The 19,775-nt window shown below is 36.2% G+C and overlaps 1 protein-coding gene across 2 annotated transcripts in view; it reads right to left on the minus strand.

Moving 5' to 3' along the window:
- The window catches only part of lgr4 (leucine-rich repeat containing G protein-coupled receptor 4), a 175,978-nt gene that overhangs the window by 40,276 nt on the left and 115,927 nt on the right, over nucleotides 1-19,775 (minus strand). The window lies entirely within an intron of this gene.

The following is a 19,775-nucleotide window of genomic DNA, read 5'->3' on the forward strand; positions in this document are numbered from 1 at the left end:
TCTATCTATGCATTTTCACCCACTAAGTTTGGCTTACATAATTGGCTACACATTTTCCCATAAAATAGTGAACAGCAAATAAGGATATCCAAGCCAAAATTAACATTCCATTGATCAACATATTTTCCCACTTTTAATATTCCCACAGGAATAACAGTGGTCTAAGTTAACAAGGCCTAATATTCTGGAAATGATCACCGAGACTCTGTACTGGCAGAACCTTGATGGTATAATCTTTCTTTTTCAATCTTTTTATTGACTTTCATATATACACAAAAAATACATAACATAATAATGAGTAAATTATGAATACAATAGACTTGAAATCACATTGATAATAAGATAACAATATCCTATTAAACATCAACAGAAGAAAATACCTTAATCAATCAAGTCCATATGATTATATATGAAAAAAAAACAAAAATAACCATTAAAAAAGAGAAAAAAAATTTGAAAATATGTGAAAAAAAGTATATATTAAGAAAAATAAAACTCTAAAACTAAACTAACATGGGCAATAATAATAGTTTACAAGTATATGATAGTGTCAGCAAACTCCGGAACTCCATACCTGAACATGAATAAGCAGAAAGAAGGTCTGGAAAAGGCCAAATTAATTCATATGAAAATGTCGAATAAACGGTCTCCAAGTTTCTTCAAATTTAATTGATGAGTCAAAAATAGTGCTTCTAATTTTTTCCAGGCTCAGATAAGAAATAGTTTGAGAAAGCCATTGAAACGTGGTAGGAGGATTTACTTCTTTCCAATTTTGTAATATAGACCTTCTGGCCATTAATGTTACAAAAGCAATCATTCGTCTGATTGAAGGGGAAAACTGATTACCATCTTCATTTGGTATGCCAAAAATTGCAGTAATAAAATGAGGTTGTAAATCTATATTCCAAATTGAGGAAATAGTAGTAAATATGTCCTTCCAGTAATTATGTAAAGTGGGACATGACCAGAACATATGGGTCAATGAGGCCACTTCTGAATGACATCTGTCACATTGAGGGTTAATATGAGAATAGAATCGAGCAAGTTTATCTTTAGACATATGAGCTCTATGTACAATTTTAAATTGTATTAAAGCATGTTTAGCACATATAGAAGAAGAATTAACCATTTGCAAAATTTTTTCCCATTTATCTGTTGATATATTATATCGAAGTTCTTTTTCCCATTCTTGTTTAATTCTAACTGATATTTCTGGTTGTATCTTCATAATCATATTATAAATAAAAGCTACTAATCCCTTCTGACAAGGATTTAAGGTAAAAATCAAATCTGTAAAGTCCACCAAAGTTGAATTAGGAAAAGATGGTAAAACTTTATGTAAGAAATTTCTAATTTGTAAATATCTGAAAAAATTAGATTTAGGTAATTCAAATTTGTTGGAAAGTTGATCAAATGACATCAAAGTATCTTCAAAAAAGAGATCACGAAAACATTTTATACCTTTCCTTTTCCATATGTTAAAAGCTTGATCTGTCCAAGAGGGTTTGAAAAAGAAATTAAGTAAGATAGGGCTATCAAGAACAAAGTTTTTCAAAGTAAAAAACTTACGAAATTGAAACCAAATTCGTAATGTATGTTTAATAACAGGATTAGATATTTGTTTATTAAATTTAACTAAATCCGCAGGAAGACAAGAACCAAGAACAGAGAATAGAGAATATCCCTTTACCTCATTACATTCCAAATTTACCCACTGTGGGCACAGTGGTGAATCCAAATCTAGTTTCCAATACATTAAATTACGAATATTATTTGCCCAATAATAAAATCTAAAATTGGGTAAAGCTAAACCACCATCTTTTTTTGATTTTTGTAATTGCTTTTTACTTAACCTAGGGTTTTTATTTTGCCACACAAATGAGGAAATTTTTGAATCAATGTTATCAAAAAAAGATTTAGAAATAAAAACTGGTCGGGCTTGAAATAAGTATAAAAATTTCGGTAAAATCATCATTTTAATAGCATTAATCCGACCAATTAATGATAAAAACAAAGGAGACCATCTTGTAGTAAGTTGATGAATTTGATGAAGCATAGGTAAAAAATTCAATCTAAATAAATCTTTATATTTCTTGGTAATTTTTATACCTAAATAGGTAAAGTTATCAGTAACAACTTTAAATGGTATCCTGTCACTCAATAAAGTTTGTGAATTTAAAGGAAATAATTCACTCTTATCTAAATTTAGTTTATAACCAGAAAAAGTACCAAATTGAACCAACAAGGATAAAGTAGCGGGAATAGACCTATCAGGGTCAGAAATATATAACAGCAAATCATCAGCATAAAGTGATAATCTGTATAACTTCTCATTACGGGTAATACCAAAAATATTAGGAGATTCACGAATAGCAATAGCTAAAGGTTCTAATGCAATATTAAATAATAAAGGACTTAAGGGACAGCCTTGTCTCGTACCACGAGATAATTGAAAAAAAGAGGATCTATAGTTATTTGTAAAAACAGAAGCAACAGGTTTATGATATATTAATTTAATCCATGATATAAAGTTAGGACTAAAATTAAAATTTCTCAATGTATTAAATAAATATATCCATTCAACTCTATCAAAAGCTTTTTCAGCATCTAATGAAATAACACATTCTGGGATTGTGGGTGGTGAAGTATGAATTATATTAATCAATTTTCTAACATTAAAAAAGGAATACCGATTCCTCATAAAACCAGTTTGATCTTCTGAAATAATCTGAGATAGTACTTTTTCTAATCTAATAGCTAAAATTTTTGTAAGAATCTTAGAATCTACATTTAATAGTGATATAGGGCGATAAGATGTAAATAAAGTAGGATCTTTATCTTTTTTAAGAATTAGAGAAATATTAGCTTCATAAAAAGATTGAGGTAATCTCTTCTTAGCAAACGCATCATTAAAAATTTCACATAACCAAGGAGAGAGCAAAGAAGAAAAAGTTTAAAAAAATTCTACTATATAACCATCAGGACCAGGAGCTTTCCCTGAATTCATTGATGAGATAGCCTCTCCTATTTCCACCATAGAAATAGGAGCATCTAACAGGCTATGGTCTTCATCAATCAGTTTAGGAATATTCAAATTGTTAAAAAAATTATCTATCATGGACTGGTCACCATCAAATTCTGAATGATATAAAGATTTATAAAAATCTTGAAAGGTATTATTAATTTCTTTATGATCAGTAGTTAAATTACCGTCTTGTTTGCGAATTTTAATAATTTGTCGCTTAGTCGAGATAGCCTTTAATTGATTAGCTAACAGTTTACCAGTACGATCACTATGAATATAAAATTGAGCCCTGGTCCTAATTAATTGATTTTCAATTGAAGAAGATAATAGTAAACTATGTTCCATTTGAAGCTCAACTCTCTTCTTATAAAGTTCTTTGGTAGGAGTCACGGAATAAATCTTATCAATTTCCTTGATTTTATCCACTAGTAAAGCAATATCTAAATATCTTTGTTTTCTTTCACCAGCAGAATATGAGATAATTTGTCCACGAATAAAAGCCTTAAAAGAGTTCCAAAGTATTCCTCTGTCGATTTCTTCAGTACAGTTTGTTGAGAAGAACAAGTCAATTTGCTGTTTTATATAAGTAATAAATTCTGGGTCTTGAAGCAAAGTAGCATTAAGCCTCCAAGATCTGATATTATTGGAATAGTCCGAAATCTTAATAGATAACTTCAAAGGTGCATGATCCGAAATAGTAATAGAATCATATTTACAATCAATAACATCCGTTAATAACCGATGATCAATAAGAAAATAGTCAATTCTAGAATAGCTATGATATACATGTGAAAAAAATGAAAATTCTTTATCTTTAGGGTTCAAAAACCGCCATATTTCTGTAATTCCCGAGTCAACCATAAATGAATTAATAAGTAGGGCTGATCTGTTTGGAAGAGTACGAATAGGTTTAGATCTATCCATCGAAGGATTCAAACAACAATTAAAATCTCCACCCATTATCAACATATATTCATTTAGATTAGGAAGGGAAGTAAATAAACGTTTAAAAAATTCAGGGCAGTCAAAGTTTGGAGCATAAATATTAACTAGAACAACTTTCCGATGGAAAAGAAAGCCAGTTATCAACAAAAATCTACCCTGTGGGTCAGAGATAATTTCACGATGTGTAAACGATATTGAGGGATCTATAAAAATAGACACACCCCTAATTTTAGCGGTACAATTCGAGTGAAATTGTTGACCCTTCCAGAACCTAAACGTTGATTATGGGTCTCCTGTGCAAAGATAATATTAGCATTCAGTCTATGGAATACTTTAAATATTTTTTTACGTTTAATCGGATGATTTAAACCATTAGTATTCCAGGAGATAAAGTTAACAGATTTATCCATCATACCAATATTAATTGTGTGTATCATAAAAGATTAGAAAGACACATAACCCACAATTCAGGAAGGAGGAAAATTGATTCAGGAGCAACCGGAGAACATGACACCTCAACAATATTAATAGTTTAAAGTCGGCCCATAAACTAAAAGCAAAAAAATAAAAAGCAAAAGCGTGAAAAAAGATCCCTACCCCCTCCCCCCACCCTTCGAAAAAAAGCCAAGCGGCAGGCGCATAATCTAATACTAATATTACCCCCATTTCAAGATGGCAGCTCTATAAAAAAGATTAAAAGAAAACTATATAACACCCAAATTAAGATATAGAGTTGCAAAAAAAATATATATATCAATCAGAATAAAAGAAAACTAATATAATACAACAATCATTAATAAAAAAAGTATAAACGTCAAAATTTAAAAGTGTAATATACCTTTAAAAAAAATCCCATGTTCAAATACAAGATGACGTTTCAAAAGCAAAGACTTATGGGAATAAGAAACGCCATTTTGAAAAAGCCATATTACTAAATACAAATGTGAGTTCAGCAATCTGTTAAAAGACAAAATAAGATTTAAAAAAAAGGGATATAATAAACAGTACAATATATATAAAAAAAACCAAAAATCCAAAACATTCGTCCCATATCTGAGTACAGGCAAACAGATAAATGCTTGCAAAAAACAGAATCTTACGGGAAAAAGAAACGACATCTTAAAAAAAAGGTAAATCATTATTGCAAAATATAAACGTATATAACCAAAACAGAAAGAAAAAAAAGATATTATAAAAATTAAAAAGAACATCTATAAACAATGATGATAGTAAAAAAAACCCGACCCATAGATCAAAAAATAAAAAGTTATAACCCAGCTTCATAGGTTAAAACTTAAAATAGAAAGATATCCTCTCTCCGAAAAATCTTCCACATAACACATAGTTCAAGTTGCAGTAGAAGATCGAAATTCTTCAACAAATTTCTTCGCTTCTTCCGGAGTGTTGAAAAATCGTTGACTGTTGTCGTCCAGCACAATTCTAAGCTTCGCTGGATACATTAAAGCTTGTTTAAGTCCAATCGAGTGAATCTCTGCCATCACTGGTTTAAAAGCGATTCTGGCTCTCATAAACTCATAAGAATAATCCTCAACAATTCGAAATTGGAAGTTATTGTAAGAAATCATACCTTTTTTACGAGCTAATCGAATTAAAAGCTCTTTCTCACGAGGATAATGCAGGCGAACAATCACCGCTCGTGGTTTATCAGTCAAAGACGAAAACCTCGCAACTCTGTGAGCACGGTCAATAACAGGTTTCGATTGCAAACCTTCAGCACCGAAAATTTCCCACAGTAATTTAGAGAAAAATTCAGTTAAATCACCGGACTCAACTTTTTCGGAAAACCCGATAATACGCAAATTCTGTCTGCGAGATCGATTTTCGAGATCAGTAATTTTAAACTTATGCTGATTTACAACTTTAAAAGTCGATTGTACCTTCTTATCCAACTCCTCAAGTGTACATGCTTTTTCAACAATTAATTTTTCAAGAGTCTCCAACTTATCTTCATGCCGCTGAATATCCGTTGCCTGCGACTGAAACTTAGTATCAAGCGATTTAACAGCTCCATTTTACTTTCCAAACTTGCCATTTTACTTTCCAGCTTGCTATCCAAACTTGCAAGTTTAGTGTCCAGAAGATTAGAAATTGCATCGATAGATAAAGGCTCCTTAGACGATTTCTTACTTGTAGCCATTTTAAGTTCGGCAAAGTTAGATCAAATATAGTTTTAAGAGAAAAAAAAGTCAATTGAAAATATCAACTCATTTGATTAAATTCGAAAAGATTTGATTAAAGGGTGATTATAGTTAGAAAAGTGAAGAGCGCCTAAAAGGCAGATGTTTACATCGCCATCTTGAAACTCCACCCCCCCCCCCCCCCCCTTGATGGTATAATCTAGTCGCTTGGGCTTGAACAAACTTGACACTGGCTGTAAAAGGGGAGTACTTTAACATCTGCAGTGATGGGAAACTCAAAGCTGCAACCACTACAGACAGTATATAACAGACTGCTGAAACTGATAAACAGAACAGATGTCATTTTATATAGCTTAGAATGTAGTCATTTGGTAGATCATGTTTCTGCTGGTTCTTCTGAACTGCACCAATTATATTTATCTTCCCCGTGGACCCTCAATCCAATACACATCTTCTCCCACAGACCTTCAATACCAAACTTTTCAATATCTGAACGCATCTGTTAGGTCCCCTCTTAAAACTGCATGCTTTAAGTTGATCTAGTAAATCTGGTAATGACACACATCTCTTGCACCATTCCAGCAAAATGACATCCACACTGACCAAACACTGATTCTTCAAGCATGAACCAAAATTGAAAATGATTTTCGAAACAGGCCTTAACCAATTAACATAATGTCTTTAATTTCCATTCAGAAAGTCTGCAATCTTGTATGTTTAATAGCTTTCTCAACTTATTAAAGATCTCTCATCTTTATGCACATCTGTTTGGACATTCCCTCCAAGACTGTCATATTTAGTTTTTAATTCCTCTCATTCTTGTTAAATAAAGTACATAATTCCATAGTAGGCTGTATTTAACTGTGAGTCTATCAATTCCACAGGTCTGCTATATACCCTTCTTACTGGTTACAATGCTGAATTTCCTATCATCTGCAAGTTTTGAAATATTCTCTTTACACCCAAAGCAAAAAAAAGGTCCAGGTTCAATCACCGGAAAGCCATTGCACGTGTGAAGCGGCAACTCGGGACTAAACATGTACCAATGACAGATGCTTGACAGCTGTGGCGGGGCTTGAATGTTAACGCTTATGAAGTAAAATCAAGCAACATAGGTGACAACAGGGCTTCACTTCCAGATGAGCTCAATGCATTCCATGCTCATTTCGACTGTTGAACAATGGAAGAAACTTCACAAACTCCCACACCTCCAAAGACCCTGTGATTTCATTCTCTGAGACTGATGTGAGAGCATCCTTCAGGAGGGTGAACCCACAGAAAGCATCCGGCCCAGATGTGGTTCCTGGCTGAGTATAAAAGACCTGTGCTGATCAACTGACTGGAGTGTTCAATGATATCTTTAATCTCTCAATTTGGCAGTCTGAGGTACCAACCTGCTTTAAGCTGGTCTCAATCATACCGGAACCTATTTGGAACATAGTAACCTGCCTCAAAGACTAATGTCCAGTAGCACTTACATCCACTGTAATGAGTGTTGTGAGAGGTTGATGATAAAACACATTGACTCCTGCCTGAGAAGCGACTTGGATCCACTCCAATTTGCCTAATGGTACAACAGGTCCATAGCAGATGCAACTTCATTGGCTCTTCACTCAAGCATGGAACTTCTAGACAGCAAAGATCATAAATCAGGATGCTCTGTATTGACTACAGCTCAGCATTCAACAGAATCATCCTCTCAAAACTAATCAATAAGTTTCAAGATCTTGGCCTCAATCCCTCCATGTGCAATTGGATCCTCAATTTCCTTACTTGCAGACCCCAGGTATAGTTTGGATTGCCAACAACATCTCCTCCACAATCTCCACTGGGCTACAGGCACTGCAAGGGTGTGTGGTTAGCCCCTTACCATATTTAACTTTGCTGTCAATACCACTTTCAATGGCCAGATCAAAGGTAGTGATGAATCAGCATACAGGAGGGAAATTAAAAAGCTCGCTGAGTGATGCCACAACAACAAGCTCACACTCAATGTCAGCAAGACCAACAAGCTGATTATTGACTTCAAGGGCAGGAAAATGGAGGTCCATGACCTATTGGGGATTTAATCTATTGGGGATTAAAAGTGAAGAGGGTCAGCAACTTAAAGTTCCTCATTTCTAAGGACCTGGCCTGGGCCCAGTATGTAAACGCAATTATGAAGCAAGTATGGCTGTGCCTCTACTTCCTAGAAGCTTGAGACTTGGCATAATATCTAATACTTTGACAATTTCTATAGGTGTACAGTGGAGAGTATATTGACTGGTTGCATCACGGCCTGGTATGGAAACACCTATGCCCTTGAATGGAAAATCCTACAAATAGCAGTGAGTACAGCCCAGTCCATCATGAGTAAAGCCCTCTCCTCCATTGGGCACATCTACATGGAGCGCTGTCACAGGAAAACAGCATCCATCATCAGGGACCTCCATCACCCAGTCCATGCTCTCTTCTCACTGCTGCCATTAGGAAGGTGGTACAGGACCATCAGGACTCACACTACCAGATTCAGAAATGGTTATTACCTCTCAGCTATCAGGCTCTTAAACCAGTGTGGATAACTTCATTCAACTTCAATTGCCCCATGATGGAACTGTTCCCAAAGAATTATGGACTCACTTTAAAGGACTCTTCCAACTCATGTTAGCAATACTTTACATTTATTTATTATCATTATTATTTTTGTACTTACAAAGTTTGTAGTTTTTTTGCACATTGGCTGTTTGTCCAACCTGTTGGATATGGTCTTTCATTGATTAAATTATTGTTCTTGGATTTACTGAGTATGCCCACAAGAAAATGAATCTCATTCTATATGGCCACATATGCTGTATGTATTTGGATAATAAATTTACTTTGAACTTTGACTTTGAATGAACTGTTCAGAAATCTCGTGGTGGGGCTCCTGTACCTCCTTTCTGATGGTAATGAGAAAAGAGCATGTCCCAAATGGTGAGGATTCCCTGTCACTGTGGAAGGAGCAATATCTGTCTCACCCTTGTTAATGGGAGAGAAAGCCTGTGGGATGTCGGAATGTTGTAGTGAACAGTTAGTTTTTAATGGGACTGTAGACCAGGGTCTCTCTATGGGGGCTTTGCTGTTGCTTACATAGTGGGTGGTGGAAATGCTGATGCTTTATGCTAGAATAATTTGGGGGAAGAGGGCAGGGGCTTAGGGTTCTTACATCTTTATTTCTGTCATTCATTCTTTGGGTTTTTTCCTTCTGTTCCGTGGATGTTTGCGGACAGTAAGAATTTCAGGTAGTATATTGTATATAAGACCATAAAACCATAAGGTATAGGAGCAGAAGTAGGTCATTTGGCCCATCGAGTCTGTTCCGTAATTCAGTCATGGGCTGATCCAATTCTTCCAATTCCTCCCTACTCCCTACTTTCTCCCCATACCCTTTGATGCCCTAGCTAATCAAGAACTATCTTTGCCTTATATACACCCAAAGACTTGGCCTTCAAAACTGCTCGTGGCAACAAATTCCACAGATTTACCACTATCTGACTAAAGTAATTTCTCCACATCTTTGTTCTAAATGGACATCTTTCAATCCTGAAGCTGTGCCCACTTGTCCTAGACTCCACTACCATGGAAATAACTTTGACATATCTAATCTGTTCAGGCCTTTTAACATTCAGATGTTTCTATGAATTCCCCCTAATGCTCCTGAACTCCAGGGAATACATCCCAAGAGCTGCAAGACTTTCCTCACATGGTAACCCTTTCATTCCTGGAATCATTCTCATGAATCTTCTCTGAACCATCTCCAATGCCAGTATATCCTTTCTAAAACTGTACACAATACTCGAAGTGTGGTCTCACGTGTGTCTTATAGAGCCTCAACATCACATCCCTGCACTTATATTCTATACCTCTAGAGATGAATGCCAGCATTGCATTTGCATTCTTCACCACAGACTCAACCTGGAGGTTAACCTTTAGGTTATCCTGCACAAGGACTCCCAAGTCCCTTTGCAACTCTGCATTTTGAGTTCTCTCCCAATCTAAATAATAGTCTGCCCATTTATTTCTTCCACCAAAGTACATGATCATACACTTTCCAGCATTGTATTTAATTTGCCACTTCTTTGCCTATTCCCCTAAACTACCTAAATCTCTGCAGGCTCTCTGATTCGTTAACACTACACGCTCCTCCACCTATCTTTGTATCATCGGCAAATTTAGCCACAAATCCATTAATCCCATAGTCTAAATCACTGACAAAAATCATAAAAAGCAGTCCCAACAGTCCTGTGTGAAACTCCACTGGTAACCAGCAGCCAGCCAGAATAAGATCCCTTTATTCCCACTCTCTGTATTCTGCCCATCACTCAATGATTCACTCATGCTAGAAACTTCCCTGTAATTCCATGGACTCTTATCTTGATAAGCAGCCTTATGTGTGGCACCTGATCAAAGGCCTTCTGACACCACATCTACTGCATCTTCTTTGTCTATCCTGCTTGTAATTTTCTCAAAAAATTGCAGTGGGTTTGTCAGGCAAGATTTTCCTTTCAGGAAACCATGCTGGCTTTGGTCTATCTTGTCATGTGCCTCCATGTATTCTATAATCTCATCCCTAACAATCGAGTCTAACAGCTTCCCAACCACTGAGGTCAGGCTAACAGGTCTATAGTTTTGTTTTCTGCTGCCTCCCACTCTTCTTAAATAGCAGAGTAACATTTGCAATTTTCCAGTCTTCCGGTACAATGCCAGAATCTATCAATTCTTGAAAGAGCACTACTAATGCCCCTGCAATCTCTCCAGCTATTTCCTTCAGAACCCAAGGGTGCATTCCATCAGGTCCAGGAGACTTTTCCATCCTCAGACCATTAAGCTTCCTGAGCACCTTCTCCGTCATAACTTGTACTGCACATACTTCACTTCCCTGATACTCTTGAATGTCCAGTATACTACAGATGTCTTCCACTGTGAAATCTGAGGCAAAATGTATATTCAGTTCCTCTACCATCTCTGTGTCTCTCATTACAATATCTCCAGTCATTTTCTATTGGTCCTATATCTACCCACAACTCCCTTTTACCTCTTGTACACTTTAAAAAAAAGCTTTTAGTATCTTCTTTGAGATTAGTCACCAGCTTCCTTTCATAATTTATCTTTTCCTTTCTAATGATCTTCTTAGTTTCCTTCTGCAAGTTTTTAAAAGCTTCCCAATCCTCTATCTTTCCACTAGCTTTGGCTTCCTTGTATGTCCTCTCTTTTGCTTTTACTTTGGCTCTGACTTCCATTTGAAAAGTTCTTATCTGGAATATATGTGTCTTGCACTTTCTTCATTTTTCGCAGAAACTCCAGACATTGCTGCTCTGCTGTAATGCTAGTGATTTTTTTTCTGATATTGTAACTATTGACAGTGGGGTGGCTTTTGCCTGTGAGGAAGTTGGCTGAGCTTACAACGGTCTGAAACTTCTTACAATCCTGTACACTGACATCTCCATACCAGTGCTGATGCCCTCCATAGAACATCTGTAAAAATTTGGTGACATACCAATTCTCCTCAAATTCCTAATCAAGTTTTGCAGCTGGTGTGCCTCCAATGCGATTGTCTCAATATTGTGGGCCTGGGATAGATCTTCTGAGTTGGTGACTCAGGTATTTGAGGAATGAGGATTGGTGCATGTTCTCCCAACTTCCCCTTCCTGATGTTTGTAATCAATACTTTGGTGTTGCTGAAGTTGAGTGCAAAGTTGTGATGGCAACACTTGACCAGCTGACCTATTTCACTCCAGTTTGCCACCTTGGGCATCATCTGAGATACTATCAACAGTGGTGCCATTAACAAATTTATAGATGGCATTTGCACTGTGCCTAAGCATGCATCCTTGAGGTACATCAAAATCAGAAACAGGTTTATTATCACTAGCATGTGACATGAAATTTGTTAACTTAGCAGCAGCAATTCAATGCGATATATAATCTAGCACAGAGAGAGAGAAAAACAAATAAAATAAAACATAATAATAAATAAACAAGTAAATCAATTACATATATTGAATAGATTTAAAAGAATGTGCGAAAACAGAAATACTGTATATTAAAATAAGTGAGATAGTGTCCAAAGCTTCAATGTCCATTTAGGAAACAGATGGCAGTGAGGAAGAAGTTGTTCCTGAATCGCTGAATATGTGCCTTCAGGCTTCTGTATCTCCTACCTTAAGGTAACAATGAGAAAAGGGCATGCCCTGGGTGCTAGAGGTCCTTAATAATGGATGCTGCCTTTCTGAGACACCGCTCCCTAAAGAAGTCCTGGGTACTTTGAAGGGTAGTGCCCAAGATCAAGCTGACTACATTTACAACCTTCTGTAGCTTTTTTCAGTCCAGTGCAGTAGCCCCTTCATATCAGACAGGGATGCAGCCTCCATGGTACAACTATGAAGTTTGAGTGTATTTGTTGACATGCCAAATGTCTTCAAACTCCTAACAAAGCATAGTCGCTGCCTTGCTTTCCTTATAACTGCATTGATATACTGGGATCAGGTTAGATCCACAGAGATCTTGACACTGAGTAACATTCACTTTCTCCACTTCTGATCCCTCTATGAGGATTCGTAGCTTAACATCCATGAATATAAAAGTTAGGAATATAAATATATCGAATATAAAAACAAGGAGATAATGCTGAGTCTTTATAAGACACTAGTCAGGCTGCATTTGGAGCACTGTCAACAGTTTTGGGCCCTATATATCTTGAGAAAGGAGGTGATGTCATTGTTGAAAGTCGGGAGGAGGTTCACGGAAATTATTTTCTGGAATGAAGGGGTTAACATATGAGGAGTGTTTGGCAGCATTGGGCCTGTACTCACTGGAAAATAGAAGAATCGGGGGGGGGGGGGGGGAGAACCTATTGAAACCTACCAAATGTTGAAAGGACTAGATACTGTGGATGTAGAGAGGATGTTTCCTATGGTGGGGGTATCCAGAACTAGAGGGCACAGCCTCAAAACTGAGGGGTGACGTTTGAGAACGGAGGTAAGGAAGATTTTTTTTTAACCAGAGAGTAGTGAATCTACGGAAGGCTCTGCCAAAGACTGCTGTGGAGGTCAAGTTTGTGGGTATACTTAAGGTAGAAGTTGATAGTTTCTTGATCAGTCAGGGCATCAACGGATATGATGAGATGGCAAGTGTATGGGGTCAAGTGTTATCTGGGAACAGCCACGATGGAATGGTGGAACAGACTCAATGGGCTGAATGGCCTAATTCTGTTCTTATGTCTTATGATCTTATGATACACATTGTCTTGAAAGGACAGGCAAATAGGCAGTGATCATAATATGATAGAATTCACACCGCAATTTGAGAGGGAGAAGCTAAAGTCAGATGTATCAGTATTACAGTGGAGTAAAGAAGATTGCAAAGGCATGAGAGAGACTGGGCAAAGCTGTGTGGAAAGGGACACTAGCAAGGATGATGGTAGAACAGCAATGGCTGGAGTTTTTGGAAGCAATTTGGAAGGCACAGGATAGATACATTCCAAAGTATTCTAAAGGCAGGACAACACAACCGTAGCTGACAAGGAATGTCAAATACAACATCAAAGTGACAGAGAGGGCATATAATAGAGCAGAAAATAGTGGGAAATTAGACGATGGGAAGCTTTTAAAAACAAACAGAAGGCAACTAAAAAAAATCAAACGCAGTGAAAAGATGAAATATAGAGGTAAACTAGCCAATATCAAAGGGGATACCAAAAGTTTTTGCAGATATATAAAGAGTAAAAGAGAAACAAAAGTAGATATCAGACCGCTGAAAGTTGATACTGGAGAGGTAGCAATGTAGTACACCCACCCCTCCATACTCCCCATCACCACCTCTTAGCATTTCCTGTCAGTTACCTTATGTACAAAAACTCCTATACGTCGTGACACTTGATGTACATAAGCTATCCTATATATATTTATTGTTTTTTTAATCTTGTTTGTTTTGTTCTTTATTGTATTGTGATGTTTTTGTGCTGCATTGGACCAGGATTTTGTTCTCCTTTACACTTTTTTCTGGAAAAGACAATAAGCAATTTTGAATCATGCAAAATAAATATTGTTCAGTTCCAAGTCAGATAGATCAACACATCCAATTCAAATAGAAGTAGTGCTTTGAATTTATTTTGAAGTGCTGGATTAGATCTCTATTTGAATGGAAAAAAATATTTTAGTTCCATTAGGCATACCATAATTTTGGAATTTCATACTTCTCCGGCTAGAATTAAGCAACCACTCAAATACAGAAACAGACTTTGAGGGTCAGCCAAAAAAAAATCCTTTCTTAAAAAAACTCCAAAATTTATCTACTGTAAATTTATTGTTTCTTGTTCTGTTTCCTACTGTAAATAAAGCATTTATATTAACTAATGCCTCATGGCATACCCTATTGTTCTAACCTTGTCTAACTTGTCTGTTTTGCAAATAAGAGCCAAAGGGGTTTTATTTTTAATCTATAGCCTCAACATAAATTAAGTTTTGGAAATGAAAACGTCACTTTTCAGAAGATCTTTGGATTGGTATACATGTTAAAGATGTACACGACAAAAACCAAAAGCTTTGCATTAGTTTAAAAAAATTTTTTCAACTTTTCCTGTACAGTTTCTCTATTCTTAAAAATAATGTAACTGCTTTAAAATGAAATTTCTTGCTGGAAATAATGTAACCACAATCTTCAAATACTGATGGCATATTGTAAAATTGACGTTGCATGAAAACTAAGTCTGCCTAGGCCATAGCAAGGGGACATACGTATATTAATTGAGTGAACAAAGAGCATAATTTGTGAATAAGTAAAATAGTCCACTTTAACAGGACTATTAATATTAAAAAAGCTTGTTTAGATTGTAAGATAATTGAGCTCTGAAACACTAAGATTACTAGGACAATTTACATAGGATAGTGGTGCCTGTCCATTGATGCTGCCTGACCTGCAGAGTTCCTTCAGCATTTTATGTGTGTTACTAGATTAATATTGGACTGGTAATCATTGAGGGAAGGCTGTACTGATTAGGCATGTACCTGCTAGGGTTTAGAAGAGCAAAAGGGGATTTGATTGTATTAAGTGAGATCTTGGGTCTTGACAACATGACTGTGGGAAGTCTTCTATTGAACCTTATCCTTCAGTTTTTCCTTGTCATGGAGGAGTTTCTGATCCAAGAATACCTTGCATGTGTGATGAATTACTTCCTGGATTACCTAATCATTCTTATCAAAATGGTCCTCCTATTTTCTGGTGAAGAACCAAAAGTTTCTTCAAAAGTACACATTATAGAAACCTTGAGGAAATCCTGCAGCTCCTGCTAGGGGTCATTAAATGTCTTTGAGGAATCCTCTATGAAAGACATGCTTAGGCTGTCCTTCACTGATTTTCTTGCAGGAACATTTCTTATGTTATAACACCTGCAAACACAACCATAGTCTTGCTGGGTAGCTGGGGGAACACACTTTAAGTGCTTGTGCAAACAAATGAGCAGCTTTTAATTACATGTGAGGCAGGTCATCACAAGCTGCATTGTGAAACTATCCCATAGAGCTACTCAGTATTAGGCAACATTGCTGCCAAAGGCAATATCAGCAGACTTGAGATCTCTCAAAATATACTCTGGCAAATGTTAAAGGACAGAAAGAACAAGAGAATATGTATTCTGGCAATAAAAGAAAGCACAGCCTTTCCCATATATGTTGAGGATACTACTGCTAAATTAGAAGGAAATGATGAGCTGAAATCTCTCTCTCAACCATCTCACTGCATTTCTTTCTTTTGCAGACCACCACATCCCTCCCTCCCCCACCATCACCACCTGTTGCTCTAAACTCACTCACTTCCTAAACCAATGGTAATGTACAGTCTGATACACCCATATCATTTGTTGGTCACAGTATAACAAATATTTCAGTGAGATGCAGGTACAATGTAAAACTTACTTGCAGCAGCATCACAGGTATATAGACCCACAAGTCTACTCATACATCCACAGCCATACTTATCACAGGATTACATTCCAAAGCACATAACTGATAAAAAAAATCAATTTTCAAAGAGGAATTATAATACAGGGAAATAAGCAACTAATGCATTGACTCAGTCTTGTCATCCAGCGTTCAGTTGGAAACCAAAACACGAATGAGAAAGGGGAAAAGAAGAGAGTAGTTTAGCAGGAAATATTAAAACGTGTTGCAAGAGCATCTATAAATATCTGGAAAGAGGATAAGCAAAGTTAATACAGACTGAGACAAGAGATTTATCTTGGGAAATGAGGCACATATAATGATAAAGAGATTAATTTTTTCTTTCAATCTTTGTGCAGAGAGCCTCACAGAAGAGAAGTAAACTACAGGTAGTCACAGAACACTACATCAGTGAAACAGGCACTTCAGCCCATCTAATCTGTGCCGAACTATTAATCTGCCTAGTCCCACTGAAACTAACTTGCACCATAGCCCTCTCATCCACAGACCTATCCAAATTTTTCTTAAATGTTGAAATTGACCCCGCATCCACTACTTGCACAAGCAGTTCATTCCAAACTCTCACCAACTTCTGAGTGAAGGAGGTCCCTCTCATGTCCCCCTTAAACATTCACCTTTTTACTCTCTACCCATGACCTCCAGTTGGAGACTCACTCAACCTCAGAGGAAAAAGCCTGCTTGCATTTACCCTATCTTTCTCCCTTTTAATTTTGTATACCTCTATCAAATTCCCCCCTCAATCTTCTATATTCCAGGGAATAAAGTCCTAACCTAATCAAACTTTCCCTATAACTGAAGTCCTTAAGTCCAAGCAACAACCTTGTAAATTTTCTCTGTACTCCTTCAATCTTATTTACATCTTTCCTGTAGCTAGATGACCAAACTGCACACAATACTCCAAAAAAGGCCTCACCAATGTCTTATACAATTTCAACATAACATCACAACTGCTGTACTCAATATATTGATTTATGAAAGCCAATGTGTCAAAAGCTTTATGTATGACCCTATCTATCTTTGACTACACTTTCATCTGTAATACCAAATCCCTCTGTTCTACTCCACTCCAGTGCCCTACCACTCACTGTACAGGACTTACCCCCGTTGGTCCTTACAAAGTGCAACACCTCAAAATTGTCCACAAAATTCCACCTGCCATTTGTCGGCCCATTTTTCCAGCCGGTCCAGATCTTGGTACAAACTTTTTTTTTAGTGCATTTTCTACAACACTACAAATTAAAAAAAAACCCAAACCAAAATAAAAAATTAATACAGTGCAAAAATAAACATACAATAATAATATAATACAAAAAAGATAATTGAGAAAGCACCCAAATTGAAGTCATGTAAAGTTAGTATCCTCCCCAAGCCCCACAACAACAAAAAAAACTCCAGACCAACCACAACACAATATAGAGAATATAAATCAGGACATTCAAACCCCCAAAACTTGAAAACAGAAGATAATAATGCCTACTACCAAAAAAAAGGCCGAAAGTAAGGGACTGAAAAAAAAACCTTAATTAAGAGGAAAGTTATGAAAGTATTCAATAAAAGGTCCCCAGACCTTATGAAACTTTATATCTGAATTAAGAATTGAATAATGAATTTTTCAAGGTCTAAACAGGACATAATATCATTAAGCCATTGAGCATGCGTGGGCAGGGCAAAATCTCTCCATCTGAGGATTAGACGTCTAGCCAGGAGAGAAGCAAAAGATAATATTCGACACTTAGTCGAACTCAAACGTATATCTGTCTCACCCAAAAAACCAAAAAGAGCAATTAAAGGGTTAGGTTCTAAGTGGTGATTCAGAATACAGGACTAAGTTATAAAAACATCTTTCCAAAATTTCTCTAAACTAGGACAAGACCAGTACATTTGAATAAGAGAAGCCTCACCCCTTTTGCATTTATCATAAAGAGGACTAATATTAGGGTAAAATCGAGATAATTTAGATTTAGACATATGGGCTTTATGAGCAATCTTAAACTGTAAAAGGCAATGGCGAGCACAAAGAGAGGTTGAATTAACCGATTTGAGAATCGAGTCCCAAATCTCATCAGATAAAGAGATATTTAAATCATGCTCCCAAGCCATTCTAATTTTATTCACAGGGGCACACCATAAGAATGCTAATTTATCACAAATAAATGATATTAAACCTTTACCCAGTGGATTAATAGAAAGAAAGAAATCCATAACATTTTTCTCAGGCATTTCAGGGAAGTTAGGAATTAAAGGATTAATAAAGTGTCTAATTTGGAGATATCTAAAAAAAAATGGGCATTAGGCAGATTGAACTTAGCAGAGAGCTGGTGAAAAGATGCGAAGCGATTATCGATAAAAAGATCTTCAAAATGTCTAATGCCCTTCCTATACCAATCATAGAATGTTGAGTTATACATAGTAGGTAAAAAAAAATGTGATTATGTAAGATAGAACTAGAAAGGGAAAAACCATAAAAACCATAAAATTTCCTAAACTGAGCCCATATTTGCAAAGTGTGTCTGACAAGAGGATTAACAATTAGTCTAGACAAACTACTAGGGAATGCAGAGCCAAGAAGTGCAGAAATAGATAAATCTTTAGCGTAATTCAACTCCAATGCCACCCAATTAGGGCACTCAGGTTGGCTATGAAAAAAAGACCAAAAGGTAGTGCAACGTATGTTAGCTGCCCAGTAATATAAACGAAAGTTAGGTAAGGCCATGCCACCCACTTTTTTTAGATTTTTGAAGATAAACTTTATTAATTCTAGAACGCTGATACTTCCACAGATATGACAACATAATAGTCTAGGGAATCAAAAAAGGTTTTAGGAATAAAAATTGGGATAGATTGAAATAAATATAAAAATTTAGGGAGAACATGCATTTTAACAACATTAATACGACCTACCAAGGACATAGATAGAGGTGACCATTGTGACAGACTCTGTTTTGTAGTATATAAAAGATTGGCAAAATTTTCACGAAAAAGATCTTTAAACTTCCTTGTAACTGTAATCCCAAGGTAAGTAAATTGATTATGAACTACTTTAAAAGGGAGGTCACAAAATGCCAATTATTGTGCTTCTTTATTAATTGGGAAAAGTTCACTCTTATGTAAATTAAGTTTATAGCCAGGAAACTGGCTAAACTGATCAAGAAGTGAAAACATTGGAGGTAAGGATGTGGATGGATTTGAAAGAAAAAGTAATAAATCATCAGCATAAAGAGAAACTTTATGCTCAACACCCCCCCCCTCCAGGTCCCGGTCAGTTCAGGACAGCTTCGGAATGCCATCGCCAGAGGTTCTATAGCCAAATCAAAGAGGAAAGGACTTAAAGGGCATCCTTGATGGATGCCACGTTCGAGGTTAAATAACTGGGATTGCTGAAAATTAGTCAACACAGAGGTGGAAGGACACAGATACAGCAATTTGATCCAAGAGATAAAACTTTGACCAAAGTCAAATTTTTCTAAAACTGCAAAGAGGCAGTTCCACTCTATATGATCAAATGCTTTCTCCGCATCAAGAGGAATAATGCAATCAGGAATCCCAGTTGAAGGTGAATATAAAATGTTAAATAAACGCCGAATATTAAAAAAAGGAAGACGGTTTTTAAATAAAACCAGTTTGATCATCAGAAATAATAGAGGGAATAACAGTTTCTAATCTATGAGCCAA

Source organism: Hypanus sabinus, chromosome 7, assembly GCF_030144855.1.
Source record: "Hypanus sabinus isolate sHypSab1 chromosome 7, sHypSab1.hap1, whole genome shotgun sequence".
NCBI classification, from domain to species: domain Eukaryota; kingdom Metazoa; phylum Chordata; class Chondrichthyes; order Myliobatiformes; family Dasyatidae; genus Hypanus; species Hypanus sabinus.